This window comes from Stenella coeruleoalba (genome assembly GCF_951394435.1).
Source record: "Stenella coeruleoalba genome assembly, chromosome: 5".
Classification (NCBI taxonomy): Eukaryota; Metazoa; Chordata; class Mammalia; order Artiodactyla; family Delphinidae; genus Stenella; species Stenella coeruleoalba.
This window is the reverse complement of record NC_137150.1, coordinates 50,544,346-50,570,869: the sequence shown is the minus strand read 5'-3', so window position 1 is coordinate 50,570,869 and position 26,524 is coordinate 50,544,346. Positions and strand designations below refer to the sequence as shown.

Sequence of the window (26,524 nt, the reverse complement as noted above, 5' to 3'; positions counted from 1 at the left end):
TTTGGGGGGAAAAAAAAGCGTGTATAGAACCTGGAAATAACAATGAACAGTATAAAATAAATATTACAAATAAGACCCATCACACACACAAATTTTTGAATCTATTACCTAAATGTCAGTGTTTTAGTCATATAACATAGATATTTAGTTATCAGAAGACAACTTCCGAAAGACTAAACCACGGATGCCATGGCAAAGTATGTTCTTTTAAGAACCTCAGTTTTAAGTTCTAATCTCATTTAGTTCCTTTAGATAACAAAAGTAAAAAAAAAAAAATCACTAATTTATATATAAATATAAATTAAAGGATATAACAAAGCTTAAAAAACTGTAGTTAAAAATTACCAGGTGTGCTACCTGGGTTCTTTGGTGGGGCTAATGGCGGAGTCTGGGAGGGCTCATGCCAAGGAATAAATACTTCCCAGAACTTCTGAGGCCAGCGTCCTTGTCCTCACAGTGAGACACAGCCACCCCTGCCTCTGCAGGAGACCCTCCAACACTAGCAGGTATAACGTGCATATAAATAAAGTCCACAGATCAGAAGAATGGAGCTTGAAGAACTTATAGAAACGTATACATTCATATACTCACAACACAATCAAATAGAAATTATTCTCAGCACCCTACAAGACCCCTGCCCCTCCTATTCAGTACCTCTCCCAAAGAGGGACTTCCCTGGTGGCGCAGTCGTTAAGAATCCGCCTGCCAGTGCAGGGGACATAGGTTCGAGCCCTGGTCTGGGAAGACCCTACATTTTGCGGAGCAACTAAGCCCGTGTGCCACAACTACTGAGCCTGCGCTCTAGAGCCCGTGAGCCACAACTACTGAAGCCCACGCGCCTACAGCTCATGCTCCGCAACAAGAGAAGCCGCCGCAATGAGAAGCCTGCGCACCGCAACAAAGAGTAGCCCCTGCTCGCCGCAACTATCGAAAGCCTGCGCGCAGCAACAAAGACCCAACGCAGCCAAAAATAAATAAATTTTAAAAAAACCTGATTAAGATCTCAAGGACAATGTTGAATAGAAGACATTCTTCTCTTGTTCATGACCATTTGTGACCATGCCTGTCAGCAGGAAAGCATCAGTTTTACCATTAAGTGTGATGCTAGGTGTGTGTGTTTGTGTGTGTTTGTGTGTGTTTTAATAATCCTCATCAAAACATACATGTATTTAAAAAATCATGAATAAGTATTAAATTTTACCTATTGAAATTTTTAAAAAAATTAACATGTGCAACATTAACACTATTAAAATAATGACTGTATATTTCTAGAAACTGGAAGGATGTCAGTGTCACATTCATCTTATAGTTCTTAGAGCAAGCCTTGTTCCTCCCTGCCTCAAAACCATCAAGCATACTGTTCCCTGTCTGCAATGCTCTCTCTGCACTCCTTCATCTCTGCCCACCTTATTCCTTCCTCAACCAGCTAACGCCCATTCATCCTTGCCAGATTAAGAAGTGGTATTTGACTCTCAGGACAGGCCAGGTCTTGTAATATGTGTTCTCAAAAAACAAACAAACAAAACTCTACTCCTTCCTAAAATTTACAATTGCAATTAATTAACTAAGCAATTATTTTTGTGTCTGTCTTTCCTTTAATCTAGGCTCTGTAAGGGCAAGATCTGACACAGAATAAGTGCTCAAGAAATATATTTACTGGACAGATTGGTTCAAGATGGCAGAATAGAAGGACGTGCTCTCACTCCCTCTTGTGAGAATACTGGAAACACAACTAACAGCTGAACAATCATCGACAGGAAGACACTGGAACACACCAAAAGAGATACCCCACATCCAAAGACAAAGGAAAAGCCATACTGAGATGGTATGAGGGGCGCATTCATATTAAAATCAAATCCAATAACTGCTGGGTGGGTGACCCACAAACTGGAGAACACTTATACCACACAAGTCCACCCACTGGAATGAAGGTTCTGAGCCCCACGTCAGGCTTCCGAACCTGGGGGTCTGGCAACGGGAGAAGGAATTCCTAGAGAATCAGACTTTAAAGGCTAGGGGGATTTGACTGCAAGACTTCGACAGGACTGGGGGAAACAGAGACTCCACTCTTGGAGGGCACACACAAAGTAGTGTGTGCTTAGGGACCCAGGGGAAGGAGCAGTGGCCCCACAGGAGACTGAACCAGACCTACCTGCTAGTATTGGGGGGTCTCCTGCAGAGGCGGGGGGTGGCTCTGTCTCTCCATGAGGACAAGGACACTGGCAGCAGAACTTCTGGGAGGTACTCCTTGGCATGAGCCCTCACACAGTCTGCCATTAGCCCCACCAAAAAGCCGGGGTAGGCTCCAGTGTTGGGTCTTTTCAGACCAACCAACCAACAGGGAGGGGACACAGCCCCACCCATCAGCAGGCAAGTGGATTAAAGTTTTACTGGGCTCTGCCCACCAGAGCAACACCCAGCTCTATCCACCACCAGTCCCTCTCATCAGGAAAATTGCACAAGCCTCTTAGATAGCCTCATCCACCAGAGGGCAGACAGCAGAAGCAAGAACTACAATCCTGCAGCCTGAGGAACAAAAAGCACATTCATAGAAAGACAGACAAGATGAAAACGCAGAAGGCTATGTACCAGATGAAGGAACAAGACAAAACCCCACAAAAGCAACTAAATGAAGTAGAGATAGGCAACCTTCCAGAAAAAGAATTCAAAATAATGATAGTGAAGATGATCCAGGACCTCGGAAAAAGAATGGAGGCAAATATCAAGAAGATGCAAAAAATGTTTAACAAAGACCTAGAAGAATTAAAGAATAAATAAACAGAGATGAACAATACAAGATTTGAAATGAAAAATACACTAAAAGGAATCAATAGCAGAATAACTGAGACAGAAGAACGGATAAGTGACCTGGAAGACAGAATGATGGAATTCACTGCTGCAAAAGAGAATAAAGAAAAAAGAATGAAAAGAAATGAAGACAGCCTAAGAGACCACTGGGACAACATTAAATGCAAGAACATTCGCGTTATAGGGGTCCAAAAAGGAGAAGAGAGAGAGAAAGAACCCGAGAAAATATCTGAAGAGATTATAGTCGAAAACTTGCCTAACATGGGAAAGGAAAGAGCCATCCAAGTCCAGGAAGCACAGAGAGTCCCATACAGGATAAACCCAAGGAGAAACACAGCGAGACACATAGTAATGAAATTGGCAAAAATTAAAAACAAAGAAAAATTACTGAAAGCAGCAAGAGAAAAACGACAAATAACATACAAGGGAATTCCCGTAAGGTTAACAGCTGATTTCTCAGCAGAAACTCTACAAGCCAGAAGGGAGTGGCATGATATACTTAAAGTGATAAAAGGGAAAAACCAACAACCAAGATTACTCTACCCGGCAAGGATCTCATTCAGATTTGATGAAGAAATCAAAAGCTTTACAGACAAGCAAAAGCTAAGAGAATTCAGCACCACCAAACCAGATCTACAACAAATGCTAAATGAACTTATCTAAATGGGAAACACAAGAGAAGAAAGGAACCTACAAAAAGAAACCCAAAACGATTAAGAAAATGGTAATAGGAACATACATATCAATAATAACCTTAAACGTGAATGGATTAAATGCTCCAACCAAAAGACACAGGCTTGCTAAATGGATACAAAAACAAGACCCATATATATGCTGTCTACAAGAGATCCACGTCAGACCTAGGGACACATACAGACTGAAACTGAGGGGATGGAAAAAGATATTCCATACAAATGGAAATCAAGAGAAAGCTGGAGCAGCAATACTTGTATCAGATAAAATAGACTTTAAAATAAAGAATGTTACATGAGACAAGGAAGGACACTACATAATGATCAATGGATCAGTCCAAGAAGAAGATATAACAATTATAAATAATATGCACCCAACATAGGAGCACCTCAATACATAATGCAACTGCTAACAGCTATAAAAGAGGAAATCGACAGTAACACAATAGTGGAGGACTTTAACACCTCACTTACACCAATGGACAGATCATCCAGACAGAAAATTAATAAGGAAACAAAAGCTTTAAATAACACAGTAGGCCAGATAGATTTAATTGATATTTATAGGACAATCCATCCAAAAACAGCAGATTACACCTTCTTCTCAACTGCGCATGGAACATTCTCCAGGACAGATCACATCTTGGGTCACAAATCAAGCCTCAGTAAAGTTAAGAAAACTGAAATCATATCAAGCATCTTTTCTGACCACAACACTATGAGATTAGAAATCAATTACAGGGAAAAGAAATGGAAAAAAACCACAAAGACACAGAGGCTAAACAACATGTTACTAAATAACCAAGCGATCGCTGAAGAAATCAAAGAGGAAATCAAAAAATACTTAGAGACAAATGACAATGAAAACACGATGACCCAAAAGGTATGGGATGCAGCAAAAACAGTTCTAAGAGGGAAGTTTATAGCTATACAAGCATACCTCAAGAAACAAGAAAAATCTCAAATAAACAATCTAAACTTTCACCTAAAGGAACTAGAGAAAGAAGAACAAACAAAACCCAAAGTTAGCAGAGGGAAAGAAATCATAAAAATCAGAGCAGAAATAAATGAAATAGAAACAAAGAAAACAATAGCAAAGATTAATAAAACTAAAAGCTGGTTCTTTAAGAAGATAAACGAAATTGATAAACCTTTAGCCAGACTCATCAAGAAAAAGGAGAAGACTCAAATCAATAGAATTAGAAATGAAAAAGGAGAAGTTACAACAGACACCACAGAAATACAAAGCATCCTGAGAGACTACAAGCAACTCTATGCCAATAAAATGGACAACCTGGAAGAAATGGACAAATTCTTAGAAAGGTATAACCTCCCAAGACTGAACCAGGAAGAAATAGAAAATATGGACAAACCAATCACAAGTAATGAAAATAAAACTGTGATTAAAAATCTTCCAACAAACAAAAGTCCAGGACCAGATGGCTTCACAGGTGAATGCTATCAAACATTTAGAGAAGAGCTAACACCAACCTTCTCAAACTCTTCCAAAAAATCGCAGAGGAAGGAATACTCCCAAACTCATTCTACGAGGCCACCATCACCCTGATACCAAAACCAGACAAAGATACTACAAAAAAAGAAAATTACAGACCAATATCACTGAGGAATATAGATGCAAAATTCCTCAACAAAATACTAGCAAACAGAATCCAACGACACATTAAAAGGATCATACACCATGATCAAATGGCATTTATCCCAGGGATGCAAGGATCCTTCAATATATGGCAATCAATCAATGTGATACACCATATTAACAAACTGAAGAATAAAAACCATATGATCATCTGAATAGATGCAGAGAAAGCTTTCAACAAAATTCAACACCAATTTATGATAAAAAATTTCCAGAAAGTGGGCATAGAGGAAACCTACTTCAACATAATAAAGGCCATATACGACAAACCCACAGCCAACATCATTCTCAATGGTGAAAAACGGAAAGCATTTCCTCTAAGATCAAGAACAAGACAAAGATGTCCACTCTCACCACTCTTATTCAACATAGTTTTGGAGGTCCTAGCCACGGATATCAGAGTAAAAAAGAAATAAAAGGAATACAAATTGGAAAAAAAGAAGTAAAACTGTCACTGTTTGCAGATGACACGATACTATACATAGAATCCTAAAGCTGCCACCAGAAAACTACTAGAGCTAATCAATGAATTTGGTAAAGTTGCAGGATACAAAATTAATGCACAGAAATCTCTTGCATTCCTATACACTAATGATGAAAAATCTGAAAGAGAAATTAAGGAAACACTCCCATTTACCCTTGCAACAAAAAGAATAAAATACCTAGGAATAAACATACCTAGGGAGACAAAAGACCTGTATGCAGAAAACTATAAGACACTGATGAAAGAAATTAAAGATGAAACAAACAGATGGAGAGATACACCATGTTATTGGATTGGAATAACCAGTACTGTGAAAATGACTATACTACCCAAAGCAATCTACAGATTCAATTCAATCCGTGTCAAATCACCAATTGCATTTTTTATAGAACTAGAACAAAAAATCTTAAAATTTGTATGGAGACAAAAAAGACCTAAATAGCCAAAGCAGTCTTGAGGGAAAAAAAAGGAGCTAGAGGAATCAGACTCCCTGACTTCAGACTATACTAAAAAGCTACAGTAATCAAGACAATACGGTACTGGCACATAAACAGAAACATAGATAAATGGAACAAGATAGAAAGCCCAGAGATACACCCACGTACCTATGGTCAACTAATCTATGACAAAGGAGGCAAGGATATACAATGGAGAAGAGTAGGTCTCTTCAATAAGTGGTGCTGGGAAAACTGGACAGCTACATATAAAAGAATGAAGTTAGAACACTCCCTAACAGCATACACAAAAATAAAGTTAAAATTGATTATAGACCTAAATGTAAGACCAGACACTATAAAACTCTTAGAGGAAAACGTAAGAAGAACACTCTCTGACATAAATCACAGCAAGATATTTTTTGATCCACCTCCTAGAGTAATGGAAATAAAAAGAAACAAATGGGACTTGATGAAACTTTAAAGCTTTTGCACAGCAAAGGAAACCATAAACAAGATGAAAAGACAACCCTTAGAATGGGAGAAAATATTTGCAAACCAATCAACGGACAAACGATTAATCTCCAAAATATATAAACAGCTCTTGCACTCAATATTAAAGAAACAACCCAATCCAAAAATGGACAGAAGACCTAAACAGACATTTCTCCAAAGAAGACATACAGATGGCCAAGAAGCACATGAAAAGCTGCTCAACATCACTAAGTATTAGAGAAATGAAAATCAAAACTACAGTGAGGTATTACCTCACACCAGTTAGAATAGGCATCATCAAAAAATCTACAAGCAGGGGAGGAGGTTCAAGACGGCAGAAGAGTAAGACGCTGAGATCACCTTCCTCCCCACAAATACATCAGAAATACATCTGCATGTGGAACAACTCCTACAGAACACCTACTGAACGCTGGCAGAAGACCTCAGACCTCCCAAAAGGCAAGAAACTCCCCCCGTACCTGGGTAGAGCAAAAGAAAAAAGAAAACATAGAGACAAAAAAATAGGGACGGGACCTGCACCAGTGGGAGGAAGCTGTGAAGGAGGAAAGGTTTCCACACACTAGGAAGCCCCTTCGTGAGTGGAGAGTGCGGGTAGTGGAGGCGGGGAGCTTCGGAGCCACGGAGGAGAGCACAGCAATAGGAGTGCGGAGGGCAAAGCGGAGAGATTCCCGCACAGAGGATCAGGGCCGACGGCACTCACCAGCCCAGGCGGGCGGGGCTGCGAGCTGAGGCTCGGGCTTCGGTCTGAGTGCAGGGAGAGGACTGGGGTTGGCGACGTGAACACAGCCTTCAGGGGGTCAGTGCACCACGGCTAGCCGGGAGGGACTCCGGGAAAAGGTCTGGAGCTGCCGAAGAGGCAAGAGACTTTTTCCTCCCTCTTTGTTTCCTGGTGCGCGATGAGAGGGGATTAAGATCGCTGCTTAAAGGAGCTCCAGAGACGGGCGCGAGCCGCAGCTATCAGCGCGGACCCCAGAGACAGGCACGAGATGCTAAGGCTGCTGCTGCAGCCACCAAGAAGCCTGTCTGCGAGCACAGGTCACTATCCACACCTCCCCTCCTGGGCGCCTGCGCAGCCCGCCACTGCCAGGGTCCTGTGATCCAGGGACAACTTCCCCAGGAGAACGCACGGCACGCCTCAGGCTGGTGCATCATCATGCTGGCCTCTGCCGCCGCAGGCTTGCCCGCACCCGAACCCCTCCCTCACCCCGGCCTGAGTGAGCCACAGCCTCTGAATCAGCGGCTCCTTTAACCCCGTCCTGTCTGAGCAAAGAACAGACGCCCTCAGGCGACCTATATGCAGAGGCGGGTCCAAATCCAAACCTGAACCCCAGGAGCTGTGCGAACAAAGAAGAGAAAGGTAAATCTCTCCCAGCAGCCTCAGGAGCAGCGGACTAAATCTCCACAATCAACGTGATGCACCCTGCATCTGCGGAATACCTGAATAGACAACGAATCATCCCAAATTGAGGAGGTGGACTTCGGGAGCAACAGTATATATATATATTTTTCCCTTTTTCTCTTTTTGTGACTGTGTATATGTATGCTTCTGTGTGTGATTTTGTCGATATACCTTCACTTTTACCATTTATCCTAGGGCTCTGTCAGTCCGTTATTTTTTTTAATTACTTTAAAACTTTTTTTCTTAATAATTATTTTTTATTTTAATAAATTTTTTATTTTACTTTACTCTTTTATTTTATTTCGTTTTATCTTCTCCCTCCTCCCTCCCTCCCTCCCTCCTTCCTTCCTTCCTTTCCTTTCTTTCTTTCTTTTCTCCCTTTTATTCTGAGCCGTGTGGAGGACAGGCTCTTGGTGCTCCAGCCAGGCGTCAGGGCTGTGCCACTGAGATGGCAGAGCCAAGTTCAGGACATTGGTTCACAAGAGACCTCCCAGCTCCACATAATATCAAACAGCGAAAATCTCCCAGGGCTCTCCATCTCAACATCAAGACCCAGCTCCACTCAACGACCAGCAAGCTACACTGCTGAACACCCTATGCCAGACAACTAGCAAGACAGGAACACAACCCCATCCAGTAGCAGAGAGGCTGCCTAAGATAATACGGCCACAGACACCCCAAAACACACCACCAGACATGGACCTGCCCACCAGAAAGACAAGATCCAGCCTCATCTACCAGAACACAGGCACTAGTCCCCTCCACCAGGAAGCCTACACAACCCACTGAACCAACCTTACCCACTAGGGACACACACCAAAAACAACGGAAACTACGAACCTGCAGCCTGCGAAAAGGAGACCCCAAACACAGTAAGTTAAGCAAAATGAGAAGAAAGAGAAACTGCAGATGAAGGAGCAAGGCAAAAACCCACCAGACCTAACAAATGAAGAGGAAGTAGGCAGTCTACCTGAGAAAGAATACAGAATAATGATAGTAAAGATGATCCAAAATCTTAGAAATAGAAGAGAGAAAATACAAGAAACGTTTAACAAGGACCTAGAAGAACTAAAGAGCAAACAAACAGTGATGAACAACACAATAAATGAAATTAAAAATTCTCTAGAAGGGATAGATAGCAGAATAACTTAGGCAGAAGAACGGATAAGTGACCTGGAAGACAAAATAGTGGAAATAACTACTGCAGAGCAGAATAAAGAAAAAAGAATGAAAAGAATTAAGGACAGTCTCATAGAACTCTAGGACAACATTGAACGCAACATTCGAATTATAGGGGTCCCAGAAGAAGAAGAGAAAAAGAAAGGGACTGAGAAAATATTTGAAGAGATTATAGCTGAAAACTTCCCTAATATGGGAAAGGAAATCAAGTCCAGGAAGCACAGAGAGTTCCACACAGGATTAAATCCAAGGAGAAACACGCCAAGACACATATTAATCAAACTATCAAAAATTAAATACAAAGAATAAATATTAAAAGCAGCAAGGGAAAAACAACAAGTAACACATAAGGGAATCCCCATAAGGTTAACAGCTGATCTTTCAGCAGAAACTCTGCAAGCCAGAAGGGAGTGGCAGGACATAATTAAAGTGATGAAAGAGAAAAACCTACAACAAAGATTACTCTACCCAGCAAGGATCTCATTCAGATTTGATGGAGAAATTAAAACCGTTACAGACAAAAAAAAAACTAAGAGAACTGAGCACCATCAAACCAGCTTTACAAGAAATGCTAAAGGAACTTCTCTAGGCAGGAAACACAAAAGAAGGAAAAGACCTACAATACTAAACCCAAAACAATTAAGAAAATAGTAATAGGAACATACATATTGATATCTACCTTAAATGTAAATGGATTAAATGCTCCAACCAAAAGACATAGATTGGCTGAATGGATACAAAAACAAGACCCATATATATCCTTTCTACAAGAGACCCACTTCAGACCTAGGGACACATACAGACAGAAAGTGAGAGGATGAAAAAAGATATTCCATGCAAATGGAAATCAAAAGAAAGCTGGAGTAGCAATTCTCGTATCAGAGAAAATAGACTTTAAAACAAGGACTATTACAAGAGACAAATAAGGACACTACATAATGATCAAGGGATCAATCCAAGAAGAAGATATAACAATTTTAAGTATTTATGCACCCAACAGAGGAGCACCTCAATACATAAGGCAAATACTAACAGCCATAAAAGGGGAAATCGACAGTAACACAATCATAGTAGGGGACTTTAACACCCCACTTTCACCAATGGACAGATCATCCAAAATGAAAATAAAGAAACACAAGCTTTAAGTGATACATTAAACAAGATGGACTTAATTGATATTTATAGGACATTCCATCCAAAATCAACAGAATACACATTCTTCTCAAGTGCTCATAGAACATTCTCCAGGATAGATCACCTCTTGGGTCACAAATCAAGCCTTGGTAAATTTAAGGAAACTGAAATCCTATCAAGTATCTTTTCTGACCACAATGCTATAAGTCTAGGTATCAATTACAGGAAAAAGTCTATAAGAAATACAAACACATGGAGGCTAAACAACGCTAGTTAATAACCAAGAGATCACTGAAGAAATCAAAGAGGAAATCAAAAAATACCTAGAAACAAATGACAATGAAAACAACGAAACCAAACATATGGGATGCAGCAGAAGCAGTCCTAAGAGGGAAGTTTATAGCAATACAAGCCCTACCTTAAGAAACAAGAAACATCTCAAATAAACAACCTAACCTTACACCTAAAGCAATTAGAGAAAGAAGAACAAAAAAAACCCCAAAGTTAGCAGAAGGAAAGAAATCATAAAGATCAGATCGGAAATAAATGAAAAACAAATGAAGGATACGAGAGCAAAGATCAATAAAACTAAAAGCTTGTTCTTTGAGGAGATAAACAAAATAGATAAACCATAGCCAGATTCATCAAGCAAAAAAGGGAGAAGACTCAAATCAACAGAATTAGAAATGAAAAAGGAGAAGCAACAACTAACAATGCAGAAATACAAAGGATCATGAGAGGTTACTACAAGCAAATATATGCCAATAAAATGGACAACCTGGAAGAAATGGACAAATTCTTAGAAGTGCACAACCTTCCAAGAGTGAACCAGGAAGAAATAGAAAATATGAACAGACCAATCACAAGTAATGAAAATAAAACTGTGATTAAAAATCTTTCAACAAACAAAAGCCCAGGACCAAATGGCTTCACAGGCGAATTCTATCAAACAATTATAGAAGAGATAATACCTATCCTTCTCAAACTCTTCCAAAATATAGAAGAGGGAGGAACCCTCCCAAACTCATTCTATGAGGCCACCATCACCCCGATACCAAAACCATACAAAGATGTCACAAAGAAAGAAAACTACAGGCCAATATCACTGATGAACATAGATGCAAAAATCCTCAACAAAACACTAGCAAACAGAATCCAACAGCACGTTAAAAGGATCATACACTATGATCAAGTGGGGTTTATCCCAGGAATGCAAGTATTCTTCAATATACGCAAATCAATCAATTTGACACACCATATTAACAAATTGAAGGAGAAAAACCATATGATCATCTCAATAGATGCAGAGAAAGCTTTTGACAAAATTCAACACCCATTTATGATAAAAATCATCCAGAAAGTAGACATAGAGGGAACTTTCCTCAACATAATAAAGGCCATATATGACAAACCCACAGCCAACCTCGTCCTCAGTGGTGAAAAACTGATACCATTTCCTCTAAGATCAGGAACAAGACAAGGTTGCCCACTCTCACCACTCTTATTCAACATAGTTTTGGAAGTTTTAGCCACAGCAGAGAAGAAAAAGAAGTAAAAGGAATCCAAATTGGCAAGGAAGAAGTAAAGCTGTCACTGTTTGCAGATGACATGATACTATACATAGAGAATTCTAAAGATGCTACCAGACAACTACTAGAGCTAATCAATGAATTTGGTAAAGCAGCAGGATACAAAATTAATGCACAGAAATCTCTTGCATTCCTATACACTAATGATGAAAAATCTGAAAGTGAAATCAAGAAAACACTCCCATTTACCACTGCTAACAAAAAGAATAAAATATCTAGGAATAAAGCTACTTAAGGAGACAAAAGACCGTATGCAGAAAATTGTAAGACACTGATGAAAAATGATACAAATAGATGGAGAGATATACCTTGTTCTTGCATTGGAAGAATCAACATTGTGAAAATGATTCTACTACCCAAAGCAATCTACAGATTCAATGTAATCCCTATCAAATTACCACTGACATTTTTCACAGAACTAGAAAAAAAATTCATAATTTGTATGGAAACACAAAAGACCCTGAATACCCAAAGCAATCTTGAGAAAGAAAAACGAAGCTGGAGGAATCAGGCTCCCTGACTTCAGACTATACTACAAAGCTACAGTAATCAAGACAATATGGTACTGGCACAGAAACAGAAACATAGATCAATGGAACAGGATAGAAAGCCCAGAGATAAACCCATGCATATATGGTCACCTTATCTTTGACAAAGGAGGCAAGAATATACAGTGAAGAAAAGACAGCCTCTTCAGTAAGTGGTGTTGGGAAAAGTGGACAGCTACATGTAAAAGAATGAAATTAGAACACTCCCTAACACCATACACAAAAATAAACTCAGAATGGATTAAAAACCTAAATGTAAGGCCAGACACCATCAAATTCTTAGAGGAAAACAAGGCAGAACACTCTATGACATAAATCACAACAAGATCCTTTTTGACTCACCTCCTAGAGAAATGGAAATAAAAACAAAAATAAACAAATGGGACCTAATGAAACTTAAAAGCTTTTGCACAGCAAAGGAAACCATAAACAAGATGAAAAGACAACCCTCAGAATGGGAGAAAATATTTGCAAATGAAGCAACTGACAAAGGAATAATCTGCAAAATTTACAAGCAGCTCATGCAGCTCAATATCTAAGAAACAAACAACCCAATCCAAAACTGGGCAGAAGACCTAAATAGACACTTCTCCAAAGAAGATATACAGATTGCCAACAGACACATGAAAGGATGCTCAACATCATTAATCATCAGAGAAATGCAAATCAAAACTACAATAAGATATCAGCTCACACGGGTCAGAACGGCCATCATCCAAAAGTCTACAAACAATAAATGCTGGAGAGGGTGTGGAGAAAAGCGAACCGTCTTGCACTGTTGGTGGGAAAGTAAATTGATAGTCACTATGGAGAACACTATGGAGGTTCCATAAAAAAGCTAAAAATAGAACTACCACACAACCCAGCAATCCCACTACTGGGCATATACCCTGAGAAAACCGTAATTCAAAAAGAGTCATGTACCAAAATGTTCACTGCAGCTCTATTTACAATAACCAGGACATGGAAGCAACCTAAGTGTCCATCAACAGATGAATGGATAAAGAAGATGTGGCACATACATACAATGGAATATTACTCAGCCATAAAAAGAAACGAAATTGAGTTATTTGTAGTGAGGTGGATGGACCTAGAGACCGTCAAACAGAGTGAAGTAAGTCAGAAAAACAAATATCGTATGCTAACACATATATATGGAACCTAAAAAAAAAAAAAGGTCATGAAAAACCTAGGGGCAGGGTGGGAATAAAGACGCAGACCTACTAGAGAATGGACTTGAGGACACAGTATGCTGGGACAAAGTGAGAGAGTGGCATGTACATGTATACACTACCAAATATAAAACCGATAACTAGCGGGAAGTAGCCACATAGCACAGGGAGATCAGCTCCATGCTTTGTGACCACCTACAGGGGTGGGATAGGCAGGGTGGGAGGGAGGGAGATGCAGGAGGGAAGAGATATGGGGATATATGTATATGTATAGCTGATTCACTTTGTTATAAAGCAGAAACTAGCACACCATTGTAAAGCAATTATACTACAATAAAGATGTTAAAAAAAAAAGAAAATCTGCAAGCAACAAATGCTGGAGAGGGTGTGGAGAAAAGGGAACCCTCTTGCACTGTTGGTGGGAATGTAAATTGATACAGCCACTATGGAGAACAGTATGGAGGGTCCTTAGAAAACTAAAAATAGAACTACCATATGACCCAGCAATCCCACTACTGGGCATATACCCTGAGAACACCATAATTCAAAAAGACACATGCACCCCAATGTTCATTGCAGCACTATTTACAATAGCCAGGTCAAGGAAGCAACCTAAATGCCCATCAATAGACGACTGGATAAAGAAGATGTGGTACATATATCCAATGGAATATTACTCAGCCATAAAAAGGAATAAAATTGGGTCATTTGTAGAGACGTGGATGGATCTAGAGACTGTCACACAGAGTGAAGTAAGTCAGAAAGAGAAAAACAAATACCGTATGTTAGCGCATATATGTGGAACCTAGAAAATGGTACAGATGAACCGGTTTGCAGGGCAGAAATTGAGACACAGATGTAGAAAACAAATGTATGGACACCAAGGGGGGAAAGTGGCGGGGGAGGTGGTGGTATGAATTGGGAGATTGGGATTGACATGTGAACACTGATGTGTATAACATGGTTGACTAATAAGAACCTGCTGTATAAAAAAAATAAATTAAATTAAATTCAAAAAAAAAGAGGGGAAAAAAAAGAAATATATTTACTGACTGAATGAAGTCATAAAACATAGGGAAAAACCACTGTAACAATTATTTTAACTTGGATATTAAGCTTTCAGAATATGCAACTTTGAAAGTCAATTTTATTTACTGTATGGACCATAATTTATCTGCATTTTAAAACTATTAAGATCAAAACCATTTCATCTTTAAAAACTAAACCTTTAATTTCCATGTATTTTGCTTCTATTAATAATTCACCACAGGAAAAACACTGCTGGGATATTAAAATTTTTTTAATCTGGAAATACATTAACTAGAGAAAACAGGATCATTCAAGGAAAAGCAGTACAAGCTTCATCCCTAGTGCTTGTTATCTTGAAATATAACGGTTATTTCAAGGCAATTTATTTTTCCTGTACAGTAACTGTGTCAATAATCTTTCAGTCTTAAGTATTCAAATTCTTCCCAAGGTAAACACACTTTGTCATTTTAAGAACTCAAAAGGAAATCCTTTCAGATCTCTATGGAGTGATTAAGACATTCCAATTGCTTTCTGGAAACTGAGTTTTTAAAGTCATTCCTAACATGAAAATATTTTTGATTTTACTTTGTTTTTATATACACATAGAACACAACTCGACTACAATGGAATCAAACACTCCAATAAAGAAAATTATCCATGTTTTTTTAAAAGTCCTTAAACCAATTCTAACATCACTGTAATAGTGCAGAAACCACCTGCTTTGTTAAGCCTGTAGGGATGGGCCTATAATACATGCCTGTAGAATTATTTAGTCAGAAAAAAAAAAAATCAGTGGACACTAAGACCATGACCCAGATATTCTTTGACAATCCCAAATTTATATACTCTCTTCCACTACACTCATAACTGTCAGACAATGTGTCCTAAATGCTGGTTCTAAAAGTGCAATTCACCAGTATTAGGGAAAATCCCAGGCAAGAAAAGGGATTTCTGAATTGGAGTATGTTCCAGGTTCTGTCACATCATCTGCTTATCATGTTGCATGAAAAGTATCTGCAGCAGTTCCTCAGCGGTCACTGACACTAGGTCACAATTCAAAGAATGGCTGTCCTGGAGGCATCCAGCCTCCAAAAACCATTTATGCCTTCCCCTCTCTGCTCACAGGAGGCCCATTCCTGACCCCCACCCCATTTCTTCAGGGAGAAAGATGATAGGTAAAGGGCTTGTACACATCCTATTAAAATACCTCTCTTCAAATGTTTAGTTCCTGTAATTTTCCCTGCTGCTGTGTTGCTATGGCAACCAGATTATAATCTACCAAGTTACCTCAGAAACCAGGCAAATCTCCTGTGTCCCAATATCAATTTTTCTTAGTAAGAGCAAAAGTCATTATTTGAGCAAACCGTATTCATCTTGGCACCGAGATATTTTAAAAGAAAGCATTTTATTATACTGAAGCAGACTGACTACCTTGCTGTTTTCACTGTCAATAAAGGAGAGATAAAAATAAAGTTTTGACACACACCAGCCCAATGATCTGTCCCTGGCCAGAGACAATGAATGAGATGGCGGCAGCAAGCCACGCATCACACAGCCTTGAGGAGCATAAGTCACACCCAAAGGCTCCCTGGCACTTAACCTTTTTTATCACACAGGTCAGTCAGTCTGTATGTCTGTCTCTCTCTCTCTCTCTGAATATCTCTCTCAATCTGTCTCTCCCCCCCTCCCCCCATCCCCCACCCCTCTTCCCTGCCTCCTTCTTTCTCTCTTTAGCCACAAAGCAGACACTACGGTTACAATTTCTCTTAAATACAGAATGTAAAACATAACATCACTGTCCAAACCTCATTTTTTGTCCACTCAGTAAGCATTTCCTGCTTTTCTGAAGTCAGCATTAAAACAAGTCATGCTGTATTCTGTGTCTTGTCAGAGGAGAAGAAAAAAAAAAAGAGAGAACAAAGATTTTAACCACTGATAGATTTTTTTTTCCCCCAGAGATGTTAAAATAGAACCATGTTAATCAAATCATAAGAGCATACTTCAGTCTACTATTGCTTCATCAGATTTCTTTCAAATCTATTAGTGCTATATGAACCAAGCAGCCCAAAATAACCAAAGGTAGTTCATTACGGCTTAAAGAAAAATAAGTGACCATTCTTCCAAAGTCTAGAGAAACAATAAAATAAGAGGTAGAATTAACATAATTGAGCAAAAGGCTAAACACAGCATCCAGGGAAAGCTTTACCAACAAGACAACTGAAACAGGTATAACACATCTTTCCTTAAAGGTATAAATCTAAATCTAACTCTGTTTCTAACTCATTAGAAGAGCAAAAGGAAAGCTACATTTGCAATTTAAATTTTGGGTGGCTGATTAACCAGAAGATGGTTAGCATCTAAGACCTCTAGAGGCAAATTCCTAATTTATGCCTCAAATAAAATACTACCAGCCACCAGACTAAATAATCACTGCCACGTATGAGTCCATCACAAAAGCTTCTGCCAGGAGAACAGTACTGACTGATCAAAGATGAAATGTTACATTTGCAGTATTCTTAAAAGTTAAATCCCATACCCAGACAATCAAGATATAAGCTGTGCTAGGAGAGGAGATCCCATTTCACTTTCAGAGCTTTTCCCACTTGCCACATTCTGTGAGGCTTGTCTTACTCTTAGCTGTTTCATGTATGAATGAACATTCTCACTTAGAGCCAGCATTTATGAATATCCAACAGATATCTTCAGGGGAAAAAAATAATACAACCTAAAAGCTGCATAAGAGTTCCATGTAAGGACAGATTCTATCCAGGAAGATCTAATAAGTTAAAAAGTGACCTTTGACTCCATGAAAGGAATAGTAGCACCTTCCTTCTGGACACACACACACTCTCACTCCAGATTCCCAAACTCCAGAAAACTCCTGGCAAGATCTGCCCAGGCCCTGAAGGGCCCAAACCATCCATCAAGACACACCTTCGAGACCCTGGTCTCTGTGCCAAGAACACAGCTGGCCTCAAGCAAAACTGAAAAGTAGCATCATTTGTTTTTTAAGCTCTGTCTCTTTTCTCCAAATCAGGAAAAGGGAGATGATGAGCTGCAAATGAATGATAATTACCTTTGTGGTAGTAACATACACAAAGAAAATGTCCCAAGATTTTAAATGTAAGCAGTTAGGGCTTCCCTGGTGGCACAGTGGTTAAGAATCCACCTGCCAATTCAGGGGACACGGGTTCGAGCCCTGGTCCGAGAAGATCCCACATGCTGCGGAGCAACTAAGGCCGTGCGCCACAACTACTGAGCCTGTGCTCTACAGCCCGCGAGCCACAACTACTGAAGCTCGCGTGCCACAACTACTGAAGCCTGCACACCTAGAGCCTGTGCTCCACAACAAAAGAAGCCAACGCACTGCAATGAAGAGTAGCCCCCTCTCGCCGCAACTAGAGAAAGCCCGTGTGCAGCAGCGAAGACCCAACACAGCCAAAAATAAAGAAAATAAATAATTTTTTTTAAAAAAGCAGCTTAGAAATTAAAAAAAAAAAAATGTGACCAGTTAAACAGGAAGGTCCTAGAAGATAATGGGAAAGCATTGACTGACTCACCAGTTCACATGTCCAACCTGAAGCCTGAATCCAAAGCTGGCAGGAAAAGAACACATAAGACCAGGGAGCCTCCAAGGGTACTTATACACTAGGTCAAGGCAAAAGGACATCCAGATTTTAGAGATGGGGAGCTGAGGCTTGAAGAGGATCAGTAACTTGTCTAAAGTCACAAAACCACAAAATGACTGACTGACCAAAACGCATGCTTTTCTCTTCTACCGCACATCGTCCCTGCCCCGCCTCCCCAGCAGGTGTGGGTTTCGCAGAGTCAGTTCTCTATGGAGAAGCTTCAGTGAATGGTTACAAGGAGAGAATGCATTTAACTGGGTCAAAGGCATGTCCCCAAAACTGAGGACAAGTTCACTTCTAGGAAATCTGTGCTCACTCGCTGAGGCAGAGCCCCTTACTCCCAATATGGCAGTTGGGTGGTAAGGAATCCATCCCTTAACTAACAACAAACAGTTGTTTTTATATTGGGCAGGATTTATTCTCATAAATTCGTTGTCAAGTCCTTGAATTCCCCTAGAAACCTCAGACAAACCAATAAGCTAACCACTTGATTATCACAATCATTAGATGCCATTTCTCATGGCCTAATAACAGGCATAAGAAAAATAAAAGACTACTCCTGAAAAGACTGGGTCTTAGGCATCTATGCTTCCCAAAAGTCACCTGTCATCAACAAAAACGATAGGAATGGATTAACAGGTAACCAAGGAAAGAGAAATAAGATGAACCAAAAAGAACATTTTTATGCACTGAAATCACACCAGTGTCTGCTGAAAATATATAAATTTCACCTTGAACCCTCTGCACAGTTGGAAATCTGCATATAACTTTACAGTTGGCCCTCCACATCCTCCGATTCAACCAACTGCAGATGGTGTAGTACTGTGATACATATTTAGTGAAAAAAATCTGCATATAAGTGGACCTATGCAGTTCAAACCTGTGCTGTTCAAGGGTAAACTGTACATTCAAATGAGTTCAATAACTGCATTTCAAATAAGTGTCCTTAGAAGAATTACTACTCTACTCAGTTATAATGCAGCAAATATTAATGCTTGCCCAGAAAGGGTGAGGCATTCCTCCAGGCCACAAAAGAGAGTCTTAAACAACACAAAGTTCTCCCTACCACAGGCTGACAAATGGAACTTGCATGGGATGGGAGTGGGGAATCACTTAAATAAAAATAAAACATTTACAGATAGTGGTAAGGGCTATAAAGAAAATACAATGGCAGCTTGTAAGAAGTTATATATTTCTACTCCCTCTAATTGTATTCTGCCCTGAATAAAGAGATTCTATTACAAAAAGAGCTGTTTGCTAAGAATAAAAATATAGCATTAACTTAAACGGAAAAAATGCAAAATGTAATATAGATGGCCCAAACTAGGTTAAAAACCTGTTTTAAGAGAGCCACAAATGGCCAAGTCTAAAGTTTCAACTACAGTGCTTTCAAGATAGAAACCAAAAACATTAAAGACCAAAATTCCATACAAGCGTAAGTGTAGTTTTTCCCTGGCTAAGAGTAACGGCTACCAAATATCCTTGTGCATTTGGAGCAGCATTACGTTTATTTAAATGGATTTTTTTTTCATTTTATTAAATATATTTTCACAGAGTTGTTGAGTATCAAAAAGATACTTCCTCCTTTAGCTGAAAATTATATTCACTGAGAACAAATTTTCGTTCCTGTCATCACTGTTTCAGGATCAATCCTTATTAAAAATGTCCACCATTTGAGGTTAAAACCCCTTTCCACCCCTCAATTCCATCCACACACCCCATACCTCCAAGCTGGGCTCTGGCCACACTGATGGGGAATCAGCAACTTGGGCCACTTTTCACCTAATCAGCCGTACCTTGAATGTGTTTTGCACACTGAATCTTGCATGTCTTCCTTCATTTAGATCCAGCTATCTCATGTCTGGTTTTGATTGGCTGGGACATGATCCACATTGATGTGCTAATTAATGGCACACACCTGTGGTAAGCTGTGCAATAAAAACCTAAATATACAACTCTACTGTGGGAATCTCAAAGGCCAGTGAAGAAACGTATTTAACTGCCTACATTCCCAATATTCTACTACTTTTAAAACCCATTTCAACATTGGCCATATCATTCATTGAACAGTTCTTCCCCACCTAAGACATAATCAAGAAATAATGTTCACGTGTTGGGCAAAAATTGTATTCCTTTTTTTTATTGGAGTATAATTGCTTTACAATGTTGTGTTAGTGTATGCTGTACAATGAAGTGAATCAGCTATATGTATACACCCCATCCATCTAGGTCATCACAGAGCACCGAGCTGAGCTCCCTATTTGTTTTAATTCACTCTTTATTCCTCGAGAAATGTAAGTATTTCCTATAAACGTATTAACCATTTTGATAAACATAAAAGGCCTCTTATGGTTTTCCAGCTTTTCTTTGCTCTTCTGATTGTGTTTATATTAACACATATTCAGGGATACATTTTTTAAAAATATTCATATGAGTCTGTTGCTGAACTTCTTATTCCATTTCTGTGCTGATCTACTTCTACACTAGTACTATTCAAAAATAATTATTATGGATTATGATATGCTTTGGCATCTGGAAAGGCTTAGATATATTTATTGTTCTTCTTTAAGTTTTGATTATTCATATGCATTTTCTCTTTTAGATTATTTTAGAACACCCTGTCAAAGTCCATAAAAATCCTTTTGAGAAAAAAAATAAACAATATGCCCATGAAGAATGTTCTCATCCCTAAAGCTGACAGAAAATCAGTTCCCAATATTTTGTCATTAAACATTCTAGAGTTTACTTTTCTTACTACTATACTTCCTTAATTGCTTAAAATTAACACTACTATTGCCTTATATTTTATTCTCACTAACATAAAATCAGAAATGAATACAAATATGAAATGTTCTACAGTTTTGGAAGGATTTTGTGGAAGAGACTCCAGTCCTTCCCCACCACTTCACAGTATATTATCATCACTTATTCAGGCCTTGCCTTTGCATTGATTATATTAAACTTATTTAAATCAATACCTCATGCAATTATTGAAACCCTGATCATTCAACAAACATTTGCTGAGTAGTTACTACTGGCCAGGCACTTTATTAAGCACTGATGATTCTAAGATGAGAAAGATTTTGAAATCCTACCCATTTATTGATGCACTAGTAGAAAATACAATGAACTATAATAAAAAATGATTATTTGCTATCAAGTGCTATGGAAACTGAAGAAATCATCGAGAAATCAGGAAAAGTTATAGTTGGGGGTGACAATTAAAGGGGGAATGAGGGCTTCCCTGGAGGCGAAGTGGTTGAGAGTCCGCCTGCTGATGCCGGGGACATGGATTCGTGCCCCGGTCCGGGAAGATCCCACATGCCGTGGAGCGGCTGGGTCCGTGAGCCATGGCCGCTGAGCCTGCACGTCCAGAGCCTGTGCTCCGCAATGGGAGAGGCCACAGCAGTGAGAGGCCCGCGTACCGCCAAAAAAAAAGAGGGGAATGAGAGGATAAGCAAAAGAACAATCACACAGCACATGCATGGAGGCCTGACCGGTATGGTACGTTTAGAATTCCAATGTGCTAGAGAATTCCAGTGTGGCCGTAATGGCATAAGCATGCAACAGAGGGGTAAAGGTGAGACCACAGAGGCAGGCCGTGCCCACCTCAGAAAAGCCGTTGTTTGCCCCTCTTGGAAGTCTGGACTTTATCCTGTGAGCAGAGTTTTCCAGTAGGAAAGCAACATTATTAAGATAACTCTGTTAGTAGCGAGAAACTCAAACTGAGATGGGAGATACCGAACACATAGACACCAGCAAAGATATTAGTGAAACATCCACCTGTGACATAATTCAGGGGTTACACTGTTCTAAGAGTTTTCAAAACTAACCGATGGTTTAACCTTTAAATATGACCATCCAGATCACAGGGTTTGCTGCTGAAGAGTTCTGCCCTCCCTCTCTATGAACGCTGGGGCATCTCGGATTGCAGAGGTGTAGCAGTGTATGGCTCTCCCAGACATACTTACTTAATTTTTCCTACTTCCTGTCACTCTCTCTAATTCTATTATCCAACTGTGATTCTGTCATTTCCATTTCCACCCCTCCTATCACTGACAACTGATAGGCCTTCACAGTCTGTCCCTCTCTTGAGTCTCCACCTTTTCCTAGACCTTTTCTGTCCCTTATTTCTTCTCTCTGGTTTCTTGCTCTAAAAAGCTAACCCCCAAAGCACTCAGCAGCCAACCTACCAGTCTTTTCCTTTACTTGTAGTCAACTCATCAGTCCAACAGGGGACTATGTTGTCCACCTACTATGCTGTGGGTTGGTTTGCTGATCAAAAGAAAAGGAGGACTAACAGTAGGATTATTGGGAAACAAATATAATTATGAGTCAAAAGAGAATCTTTACTTATTTCCAAGGGTCCCAAGTTAATCATATTCCCAAAACATCTACTTTCTGATTCCGAGGTAATCCCATTTCAGACTAGTTAATTCATTTTTTATATCTTTAAGTTATAGTTTGCCTTTTAGCATATCATACATACACAAAAAAAGTTTGAAAAAATAATTTAAGGACTCAGAATTGCAGGTAAGAAAACAGCACAACCTACAACTTAATCATTAAATTTAAGATGAATCTTAACTACTTTTTAAGATTTTAAAAAATAAGTACATAATAGCACATATTTCTTCTACATGTTTGTCTTCCTGCCACACTATATGTTGCGGTAAAATTAGATGGCGTTCCGGCCAGAGGTCTCTTCTAAGTAACATCATATAGAGTATGTAAATACTGAGTAATTAAGTCACTTTGTGCTAATCTCATTTTACTTGCAATTCTTTTTTAACTAACAGTTTAAAAAATCAACTAAGATACCAAAGATACACAGTGAGAAGAGCAAATCAGACACATCACGGTTAAGTCCTGGCTCTGCCAGACAGGGCACTTAACCTTTCTAACCCTGCACTTCCTCCTCTGAAAAGAGAGATAAACACCTACCTTCTGTGTGTGCTCTGAGGAAGAGAGCAACCCCAGTGCAGCCCTGGTAGAAGGCCTTATACGTAGTATGTGCTCAGTAAGTAATTGTTATTAATATTTCTTTTTCTTCAAATTTCTACCAGTGACAAGTCTCTCAGTTAAGGAAAAACATGGCCTCTAATAAAGTCTAAAGAAAAAATTTTACCAAAACTACCAAGTTTCATGTTCTCAATAAAATCTAAAACCAGCCAATTCTCACCTCTGAGCAGATTTTCTGTTTGAGAAACATTCTGGCTTTCCTTAAAGGATCACCTCCCAACTCATTCACATTCTGGTGTCTGTTCACCTTCCATGGATCCCGGCAACAATAGTGACTTTGGAATCCATTCACAGAAGTTCTGAAATCTAAGCCCTTTACATCCACAAAATGGTTTGAATTACTTGGAACCACTTCTAATTAAGATTATCATAAAGAAAGTCAGCAATAAAATGTAACAAAATAACACCACGGTATGTGGAGATTTCCTATCAAGCACCCAGAACTCCAGAAGAGGATCCTTTTCTGACCTATAAACTGCCTTCTCAAAGCATACAGGAAGAATTAAACCTGGCCAGATTCTCTAAGAAGCATCAGGCAACTGCCTTTTAAAACACTTAAGCAACTAGTTTGAAAAGTTATCCACCATTCAATCCAGGAAAACGTAATTATACAGCTGGATATTTAAGACCATTAAAAAATTTAAAGAAACTATCCAGATTGAAGATTTCAAAGCAAACAGACTGAAAGCGCTCTTCAAAAATGTAGTACTTTAAGATTTTCCTTTCTAGATTTTAGTACCAGAGCATTGTAAGCAGCTGTTGGAAAGCCTGATGCACTTACACTCAGTCTTGGAAGAAGGACATCCCTGAGTGCATCACATACAGACTTGCACAAATGAACAGATTATTCCGATTCTTCCCTCATCCCGCACCAAGTCCAAATTCAGTACTGACACTAGGCTCTGCAGACAGCAAAGGAAAAATGTGACAACAATTTTCCAGCCAGCCCCTCCCTCCTCCTCGCACGCCCTCAGCACACACAAGCACACAGCAGATTCTATGCACGTCTCTAACTCGGGCCAGTTTATGCACCATGACATCAGTGCAGTACAATGAGCCAAGTTTAAACTCCATCTGGGACAAATAATGTCCAGGCACACTGTGACTTCTTTTGTTTATATACACTGACTAAATATGTCTTGGTGGTAAATGAACTTAAGATTTATTTCCCAAGGCCTCCAAACAATATTCTGCACCCTTGAAGCACCTCCCTGCTTCCAGTTCTCTTTCCAAGGCTACTCGTAAGTGATCTTTAACAGAACACATGATTTTGAAACATATAATTAGCATCTTGAGGAGAGTCAAAGTCCAAGCAGCCCTTCATCAATCTAAAACAAAGAAAATGAGGCACTCACTAGCAAAGGGGTGTGGCCTCATGGCACAAATACTGCACGACACCTAATTTTGTATTCCCCCCCGAGAACAGGAATGAGCACAGGTGAGACACTTCGGAAACGCTCGTGGAATTATTTCTCTTCGATGGATAAACTTAGATTTTTTTTTTTTTGGCATTACTTAAGAGAAATAATTATAAATTCAGAAAGGAAAAACAAATCTAATAGGTTCAAGTCTTACAATTAAGATTTCTTAAAACACAAAAACTGTGCCTCTGGGGCACAATTTTTGAATGGAAATGAAAGGTGGGGTTTGGGAGGAAAAGAAGGCAGACAAAAGGCCCTCTCCTTACCCCCAGACTCCCAAGGACGAGGAACCCCTGATGCCCTTCTCTAGTCACCACCATCTCTCAGCAGCTGCTGGCCCCAAAGGGAACTGCTCCCCTGCGCCTAACCTCAGGAAAAGAACCATTCCCTAGGGAAAGAAAGGGAGCTACTCTGATGGCCTGGGCCTGAAACCCAACCTCTCCTCCAAACTCAGCCAGTGCCTCGAGGCTTCAGACACGGTCACCACAGCTTGGTCCACAATTCTGAGAAGCTGCAGAGCCAGAATCGCTGCCGTCTTCCAGAGTTGATATGAAGATCATATAAGGTAACAGCAGGAATACTCTTCTTTGTAAACTTTACAATTTACTACTGTGCAAAACCCAGTCCCATGTCTCTCCTGACTGTTTACCTGAACAAAACAATTGATATATGCCTAATCCAAGCAACTCCACCCTTCCTGGAAGGTAGGACATAAGTGGATTCAAATCCCAGTCCTGTGATTACCAGCTGTAAAGTACTTAACCTTTCTCACCCGTGATTCTGTCTGTAAAAATGATCACTACCTTACAAGGCGTATGTTCACAGGAAGGAATGATGTAAAGAAGTGCTTAGTACCATTCTTAGCATATCATAAGCCCTCAAATAGTTACTATTCATTCCTTCCACCACACAGGGAACAAAGAAATGAAAATGTCAAATAAAAGCCATTCTTGGGGACTTCCCTGGCAGTCCAGTGGTTGGGACTCGCCGTAGCCTAGATTCAGTCCCTGGTCAAGGAACTAAGATCTGCAAGCCGTGAGGTGCAGCCAAAAAGAGAGAGAGAGAGAGAGAAAAAAAAAAAGCCATTCTTTCCAATAATTTAACAAATAACCACTCAGCTAAAAGTCGAGCATAAAATTGAGATTAAAAGCCTTCTGGTGATTAGCAAGCTTAAAAAGTAACTTTTTAAAAATTTTGGTTGTGTTGGGTCTTCGTTGCTGCGCGCAGGCCTTCTCTAGTTGTGGCGAGTGGGGGCTACTCTTCGTTGTAGAGCACGGGCTCTAGGCATGCGGGTTTCAGTAGTTGTGGCTCGCGGGTTCTAGAGCACAGGCTCAGTAGTTGCAGTGCACGGGCCCAGTTGCTCTGCGGCATGTGGGAACTTCCCAGACCAGGGATCAAACCCATGTCCCCTGCACTGGCAGGTGGATTCTTAACCACTGTGCCACCAGGGAAGTCCAAAAGTAACATTTAAGTTTGAGGCAAATGCCAAAAATTAGGTTAGACACTTGGCATTCTTTCAATGCCCCCAAAATCTGACCTTTAATATATCATTTACATTGTTACGACACTAGAATCTCTGGAATATTACAAAACATTTTAGCCTACACTTCCCCCGTGATTTTAGAATAACTTAGAAAATGAGCCACTGCCTCCCTCCAAAGAAATAGCATACACCAGTTGTGATGTCTATCTTCAAGTCTCTTTAATGGAGGCTTCTTTAAAGTTCCAAGGCAACTTGAAGCAGCACGGTGTGGAGAGGCAGTCAATAAAAAGTGGGAAGATGCTCAGGGCCTTACCTGGAGTAACCACTT

The 26,524-nt window shown here is 39.7% G+C and overlaps 1 protein-coding gene across 9 annotated transcripts in view; it reads right to left on the bottom strand.

Moving 5' to 3' along the window:
• FNDC3B (fibronectin type III domain containing 3B) overlaps positions 1–26,524 on the bottom strand; it is a 468,247-nt gene that overhangs the window by 251,348 nt on the left and 190,375 nt on the right. The window lies entirely within an intron of this gene.